Source organism: Triticum aestivum, chromosome 7B (genome assembly GCF_018294505.1).
Source record: "Triticum aestivum cultivar Chinese Spring chromosome 7B, IWGSC CS RefSeq v2.1, whole genome shotgun sequence".
Lineage (NCBI taxonomy): Eukaryota > Viridiplantae > Streptophyta > Magnoliopsida > Poales > Poaceae > Triticum > Triticum aestivum.
In genome coordinates this window covers 702,016,715-702,024,598 of record NC_057813.1, presented here as the reverse complement: position 1 = coordinate 702,024,598, position 7,884 = coordinate 702,016,715, and the positions used below count along the sequence as shown (strand labels likewise).

The 7,884-nt window shown below is 46.4% G+C and overlaps 1 pseudogene; it reads right to left on the bottom strand.

The window, feature by feature from the left end:
• Positions 1–3,052: 3,052 nt before the first annotated feature.
• Positions 3,053–7,884, bottom strand: part of LOC123158523 (AAA-ATPase At3g28510-like) — an 11,101-nt pseudogene continuing 6,269 nt past the window's right edge.

Here is a 7,884-nt window from a genome sequence, read left to right as displayed (position 1 = left end):
TAACAGGCGAAAAGTCAAGCCACCCGCCCAGATTCGCCTCCTACCCCCCGCGCTCGGCCGCCACCCTGCACGACCCTGCCGATCCCGGTGCCGACCACCGTCCGCCGCAGCTAGGTAGACCATCTCCCGCCGGGAAAAAGAAGGGGTTTCGCCGAGGCAACCTCTTCGCCGCCGCCCGGGCACCTTTTCCGGCGCTCCGGCCGCACAGGGCCTGTACACCGGCGGGCTTGCGCCCACCTCGCCCATAAGGTGTTCGGTGAATTGCCAGCCCGGCAATGGACTCCGAAGATGAGGAGGCGCTCGTGGCGTTGCTGGATGAGGAAGCCGAAGCCGACGTCCAGGAGCAGGAGCATCTCATGGTGCTCGCCGCCCTCGCCGGCCTGCTCGTGAACAGTGAGAAGCCGCGGCGAGGTGGCTCGGCGCTTGGGCAGGTGAAATGATCGAGAAGAGGTGTCTAGAGGGGGGGTGAATATACTTTAAGCAAAAAAGTTGCAGTTTTTAAATTCTTTAAGTTGAAGTAGAGTTTTGGCACAAGTTTAACATTCACAATACATATCAAGCAAGCATGCAAAGAGTATATGAGCAGTGGAAAGTAAAGCATGCAAATTACGAGAATGTAAAGGGATGGGATTGGAGCGTGCAAACGCAATTTGGAGACACGGAGATTTTTGAGCCGTGGTTCCGATATGTGGTGCTATCGGTGGTGCTATCGTACATCCACGTTGATGGAAACTTCAACCCACGAAGGGTAACGGTTATGCGAGTCCACGCAGGGCTCCACCCACGAAGGGTCCACGAAGAAGCAACCTTGTCTATCCCACCATGGTCGTCGCCCACGAAGGACATGCCTCACTAGGGGTAGATCTTCATGAAGTAGGCGATCTCCTTGCCCTTACAAACTCCTTGGTTCAACTCCACAATCTTGACGGAGGCTCCCAAGTGACACCTAGCCAATATAGGAGACACCACTCTCCAAGAGATAACAAATGGTGTGTTGATGATGAACTCCTTGCTCTTGTGCTTCAAATGATAGTATCCAACACTCAACTCTTTCTCACAGGATTTGGATCTGGTGGAAAGAAGATTTGAGTGGAAAGCAACTTGGGGAAGGCTAGAGATCAAGATTTATGTGGTAGGAATGGAAGATCTTGACCTCAACACAAGTGTAGGTGGTTCTCTCTCAGAAAATGTATACTGGAAGTGTAGGCACGTTTTGATGGCTTTCTCCACGAGTGAAGAGTGGGTGGAGGGGTATATATAGCCACCACACAAAATCTAACCATTACACACAACTTACCAAACTCGGTGGGACCAAATCGTGAAACTCGGTATATATATCCAAAGTATACTGATGAAATCAGAAGTATCAAAATCCATGTGAAATCAAAAGGGCCACATCCTCTGCTGTGACTGCTGAGGAATCAAAAATCACAAGAACCATGTGTTTTGTTTGCTTTCAGTTCCTTTCTTATGTGCTGTGACTGTGAGGAATCTGTTCTGGTGGCATAACACAGTATACAGATGATATATATGCCGAAAAGTACAGTAATGTGATTTCTTAGACTTGTAGTAATTCTTGCTCCCTGGGAGGCAGCATTACTCGTTCTAGAGGAAGAGTACAATTGTGTAGGCACAGTCACTGTTTCATTATAATGTGTTCTGGCCCAGAGACACTAGAGAGGCAATAATTCAGCCTTCTTTTGCTGGCCTCGTCCTTTTAGCACCATGTTTATTTTCTAAAAATCCTGTACCTGCCATTTGTGTTAATTGCACGAACTTTCAGCGTTATTGTCTTGAGTTTTCAGCTAACTATATTCACAACTCTGACGATGTGGATCCAACATTGCACACACTTTGCTCAATAATCCTAACCTGCACTCTGTTTCTCGACAACGTAGCAAACTAGCAATCGTAAGGCACATTTATGAGGCAGTGTATCATGTTTTGTCTTGTTACAATAGTACAGATATGTCCTCATCCTTTATATGGCATTAAACCGTCTATGCATTTTTTCGAACAGGGTTTTCTGGGCTTGAGTGGAGCAATACAGGTCCAGGTGCAGCACACCCTCCATATTGATCCTGGCAGCTTCATACTTATGCTAGCAATATTACCCGCAACCATCGCATTGCTGCTCATGTACTTTGTCGACGTCGACAGCGCTCATCGGCGCTACAACAAGAAGTTCCTTGATGCCTTCGCTGTCATGGCCGTGTCTGTTGCCGGGTACTTGATGGTTGTCATAATCTTTCACCAAGTATTCGTGATAAGTTCAGCTGGACAGTGTTTGCTTCGCGATACTCCTGTTGTTGATCATGTCTCCAGCAGTTATTGTTGTAACAGATCACAAGACGGAATCAAAACAATGAGAAGAGCAAGCTCTAGCACTGCGCTTGTGGTATCTGGTCAGGACATGTCATCACACAAAGAAAACCTGTATCTGGTGCAGGCCATGTGTAAACTCGACTACTGGCTGCTCTTCCTTGCGATGGCTTGCAGGATGGGATCGGGGCTAGCCACGGCGAACAACGTCAAACAGATCAGGGGATCCTTTGGCTACATGAGCAGGGAGACAAGCACCCTGGTGTCGCTCTGGAGCATCTGGAACTTCTCAGGGAGGTTCGGCGCAGGCTACATCTCCGATCACTTCCTCCAGTTGCGAGGAGTGGGCAGGCCCTTCATAGGAGCGACGCTTCTGGTCATGGATGTAGGCGACGCCATCATCTCCTTCGGTTTCCATGCGTCGGTCTACATGGGCTCAGGTTTCCAGAGGCGCTTATATGACAAGGAGTTGCCACAAGGTGTGTATGACACTCAGTTTTTGTTCTGTTCTTACAACAATAACATGTTACTATTTGGTATTATAACATAATGTACTAGTATATAGCAACACTGTAATGGCTACTTCCTATCTGAATTAATAGTTGAGAAGAGAAACAAATATTATTTTATTTCAGTTCAGTGATACATATTTTATTTAAACAAACACTGCATCTGTTTGTGTTTGTAAGAGAGCACTAACATGCTCACTCTACTCCTGCCACTTCACTCATCACCTTGTTTGATGTCTCCTTCTCCTTTTCTTTCTTCTCCTTTGCTTCTCTTCCTCATCGGCTTTCTCCGCTTCTGCCTCCTCTTCCTCATTCGCCTTCGCCTTTGCCGCCGCCATGTCTTCCTTGGCCTCCTTGGCCTGCTTGAGCGCCTCAATGAGGCCTAATAAACAATAATCAGGGTCCCTCTTCTTCTTCTTCGTCGACATTGGCATCAGGCTCTCTGCCACATCGGTGGGCGACATGTCAGTCTCCTCGAGCAGCCGTCGAATCTCCCCAAACAACCCTGCTCCATGATGTCTAGGTAGTACTTGGCGAGCACCTTGAAGCCCTTGAAGAGGCAATAGGACATCTCGATGTGCTTGTCCATCCTGCCCTTCCGAATCGGTGGCGGTCCGGTTTCTCCTTGTGGTTCGTCGTGAGATGATGATTCTCTCATGGCCGCATGCTGACCATGGCCCGTTGATGAAGTTAAGCAGGCCTAAGAGCATCAGCTTGCTTTCATCGTCCTTCAGTGGGTCTTGTTAGCATTTTGTATTGTTGCATGCTTTATATGTAGCAGCATTACAAGTGAGATCACTGCGTTTTTCTTTTGCAAGGGAGCACTAGTGAACAAGCTCACTCTTTTCCTTGGCTTCCTGGCTTGAGATCACTTCACTTGTTGATATCTCCATTGTTTCCTCCGATGCTTTGTCCTTTAATTTGTCTTCCTCTTTGGCTTTCTTCAGCTCTGCCTCCTCTTTCTCCTTGGCTTTCTTTGCTGCAGCCTCCTTGGCCTCCTCTACCTCTTCACCCTGGTCGCCGTCGCGTCCTCTTTGGCCTGCTTGAGCACCTCAACGAGGCATGGCAAGGACTCATCGGGCTCCCTCTTTTTCTTCTTCGACATAGTCATCAGGTTCTCTGCAATGTCGGCGGGCGACATGTCTGTCTCCTCGAGCAGCCGCTAAATTTCCCAAAAGAACTTGTGCTCGATGACATCTAGGTAGTTTTTGGCGAGCACCTTGAAGCCGCAGTTGGACATATCGATGTGCTTGTCCATCCTACCCCTCCGGATAACCGTCGGGTCCAACTTCTCCTTGTGGTTGGTGGTGAAGATGATGATCCGCTCACCTCCGCCAGCAGACCACAACCCGTCGATAAAGTTAAGCAGGTCTGAGAGAAGTCACCTTGGTGATGTCGTCCTTTTTCGGCTCTATCGGCAGCTTGGGCTTGTCATCATTGTTGGAGTCCTTGTCGCGTGCGGCCTTCTTGTCCTTGTGGCGTTTTCCAGTGAGGTCAACAGAGCAGCCAATGTCCTCTATGACAATGATGGACTTGCCCATGGTCTCGACGAAGAGCTTCCGCCACTTGGTGTTGTTCTTGACCGCCGTGAGCTCGAGGTTGTAGACGTTGTAGTCGAGGAAGTTGGCCTTGGCGGCGACCATGGTGGAATTGCCGGTGCCGGGCGGTCCGTAAAGGAGGTGCCCATGCTTCCACGCCTTGCCGACCTTGGTGTAGTATTCCTTGCTCTCCTGGAATGCCATGAGGTCGTCGATGACGATCTCCTTCTCATTAGGGTGCATGGAGAGCGTGTCAAAGTTGGCGGAGTGCTTGAAGGGGTCGCTCCAAACGCTTTTGCCCCGGTAGGGGTTCCAGCTGCCATTGGCATTGTTGGTGAAGAGGCGGCGTTGGCGGTTCTTGACGGTGACAACACGGCCCTCATCGTGGATGAAAGGAAGGTAGTTCCAGAGAAGTCATCAGTGACCTCCTCACGGTGGTCCCGGAGAAGTTGTCAATGACCTCCTCGTGGTTGTCAACAGAGACCCAGAGGTTCTTGCTGTCCTTGCCGAACTCAGCTTGAGCTTGCGCACGGGCGCAGGCATCGCTGAGGTAGGCTTTGTCAGCGGGGAAGAAGTCACTGAGCTGGAAGCGCACGACGCCATACTAGGGCTAGGACATGGTGATCTGGAGGTAGGGGTTGAAGCAGACGGAGAGCTAGTTCTACACCAAGGAACAGAGGAAGATGACAGGTTCAAACAGTTTGAGACCAAACCAGTCCAATCCAGTATTTTATAAACGAGAAAGCTAAAATCCAATCGGCATGAATTCTACGATAGATCCGCACGACTCGGATCGCGTCCATTTCGGATCGGATGGCGCTTATTAATCGTACGACGGTTGTTAATTTCCTTCCGTTTTCTCCACGATTCCGTAATAAATGTTGATTGGATAATGCTTTAACTGCGATCATAATTCTAGGCAACTTTATTATCCCGTAATTAATGAGTTACCGTTGGCATGATTATCCCGTAATAAATGGGTTGCCCTAATTTGAGACATAATTAGTGGGTCACCTCCTAATTTGCATGACTTTGTCAGTCCTTTTCTCATCCTAATTTCCCAGGCAAAAAATAGTGTACAAGGTGGGATTCGAACTCTCAACCTTAGCAAGCTAAGACCTCTAAACTAACCACGCTAACCAACTAGCCAAGCAATTAGTTGTGCATTTTGCATTTCTTTTTTATGATATAACATGTATAGTTTGCTTTGAATCTTTCTTGTATGTTATAGTTTGAGACACCCTCTGTAGTTATCATGTCAGTTTGAGATACCCTCTGTAGTTATCATGTCGTTCATGTATAGTTATCATGTTTTCTCTTTGTTAAAATTATCATGTGAAAAAGGCATTCAAATACACCCCAATAAATTCTGTGTAAATAGCATGGTAAGATACATACTATGAACCTGATAACTTAGCTATAAACACGTGGTAACTTTGACCCATAAAGATAAAAGTTGTTGAAAACTTATCCCCGATAACTTCTATGTCAATAGCATGGTAATATTTCACACCACATACCTGATAACTCACGCACAAACACCTGTGATTATGTTTTTTACCCGAGATATTTTTTCTAAAACATACCTTGTAACTTAGGTGTCAATGGCATGAAACCGAAGGGTCGGAAGGTAGAACTGTCGATAACTTTTTGCGTGAATAGTATGATAATACAGGATCCCGGACCTGATAACTTAGATATAAACACCACAATAACTTTGACCCGTGAAAAAAAGTTGTTGAAACCATACCACCGATAACTTTTTGTGTAAAAGCATGATAAGATACGCTCTTAGACCGGATAACTTAGGTACAAACACCACGATAACTTTTGACCCATGGAAAAGTGTTATTGAAAATATACTCTGTAAATAACATGGTAATACAGGTTCTCGGGCCTGATAACTTATGTACAAACACCATGATAACTTTAGCCATGAAAAAAGTTGTTGAAAATATACTTCGGTAAGAATGTGTGTAAATTACATGGTAATATACGCACAACAGAGTTGATACCTTACTTAGCTCAGGCATGATAACTTTTGACCCAGAAGAAAAAGTCGTCGGAACATGCCAACATGGGATCTTGTTTCGAAGGTCTCGCCATGATGGATTTTTTTTTGTGAAAATGGATTTTGAACCAAACAGATCGTTTGAGTTACAAAACATTTTGAAATTTCAAAATAAAGTGAATCTATGATGACATTAGTTTTTCTGCACTTTAAGTGCATTTGCATTCGAGGAGAAATTTGAAAGAAATCATTTTTATGCGTGGAATTTTTATATGTAAACATCGTGGTAACTTATGCACCATAGACATGATAACTTGCATATCTGAGACTTGATAACTTTTTACTCCAAAAAAGTCGTCGGAACATATCAACATGGGATCTTGTTTCGAAGGTCTCGTCGAGATGGTTCTTTTATGTGAAAGCATTTTTTCAATCGGACCGACGGTTTGGGCTACAAAACATTTTGCATTTTGAATTTATTTAGAATATTTGCTGATGTCATCATTTCTGTTTTATATGCATGCATGCATGCAGACTTGGAAATGAATTAGGAATTGGCTCGCACACCACACTCGCTCCTGTTACTTTTTGAAATCGTACGGATGTGTTGCAATCCTCTGGACGTGTGGAAGTTAGTCAAGTCCTTTTATAAAATCCAAACCACAACAAATTGATTTAGATTCTTAGCCCATTTAAACCAAGCAAACACAATCTAACAGGAAAACTAAATTGAAACTAAGGTTTCAGTCCAAACTATTCCCAGACTTACATGGAGCGAGCGTTTAGCTGCTGCTGGCCGGGACGAGCAGACCGCTCGGTTGGCCGAATGCTTTTTAGTACCACATCGCTCGCGTTGGAGCCTACTTTCGCCGTCTAAATAGCCTGGTACTGACACACATATCGCCGATGACGCGAAGCATATACACCAGCTTGCTGGTCCAGGGTCTGTCGAGGCAAAAAGCAGTCATAACATACCTCTGGCCGGGCCAGGCCGTGGGCCTGTCACCTTAAGTTGTTGTTAAGTCGTGCATGAGGGGGCCAGAAGTATGAATTGGCCTAAACGGTTTTCGCTCAGCTCCCCTGGCCTGACGGGCAGAAATCACATATTTGACCTGAGACCCAAATCAAATCATAAACTGACCTGGTCATGAAAAAAATTCACTCCGCTGACCCTACTGTGCAGCGCCCTTCCTTTAGGCGTCGCACCTCCTGCCACCGTGGCAGCCCTGGTCCTTAAGCGCGGCCGCCCCAGCCCGACCAGGCAGTTCTTCATCTCTCCGCTCTCTGGACAGAGAGCAGCGGCGGCGCCCCCATCTAATCCCCCCCACCCCACATCCCTCTCAGATCTGAAGATTTGATCCGTGGATTCGATCCCCAATCCATCCTACTAGGTGAACTCTTCCGTTCTCTTTCTTTTGCTCCGTAAATTTGTTGCCATTTTAGAGATTTGTCCAACATTTGATGGAACCCTTGATTTGTTTGGTTTGCTCGATTTAGGATGTGT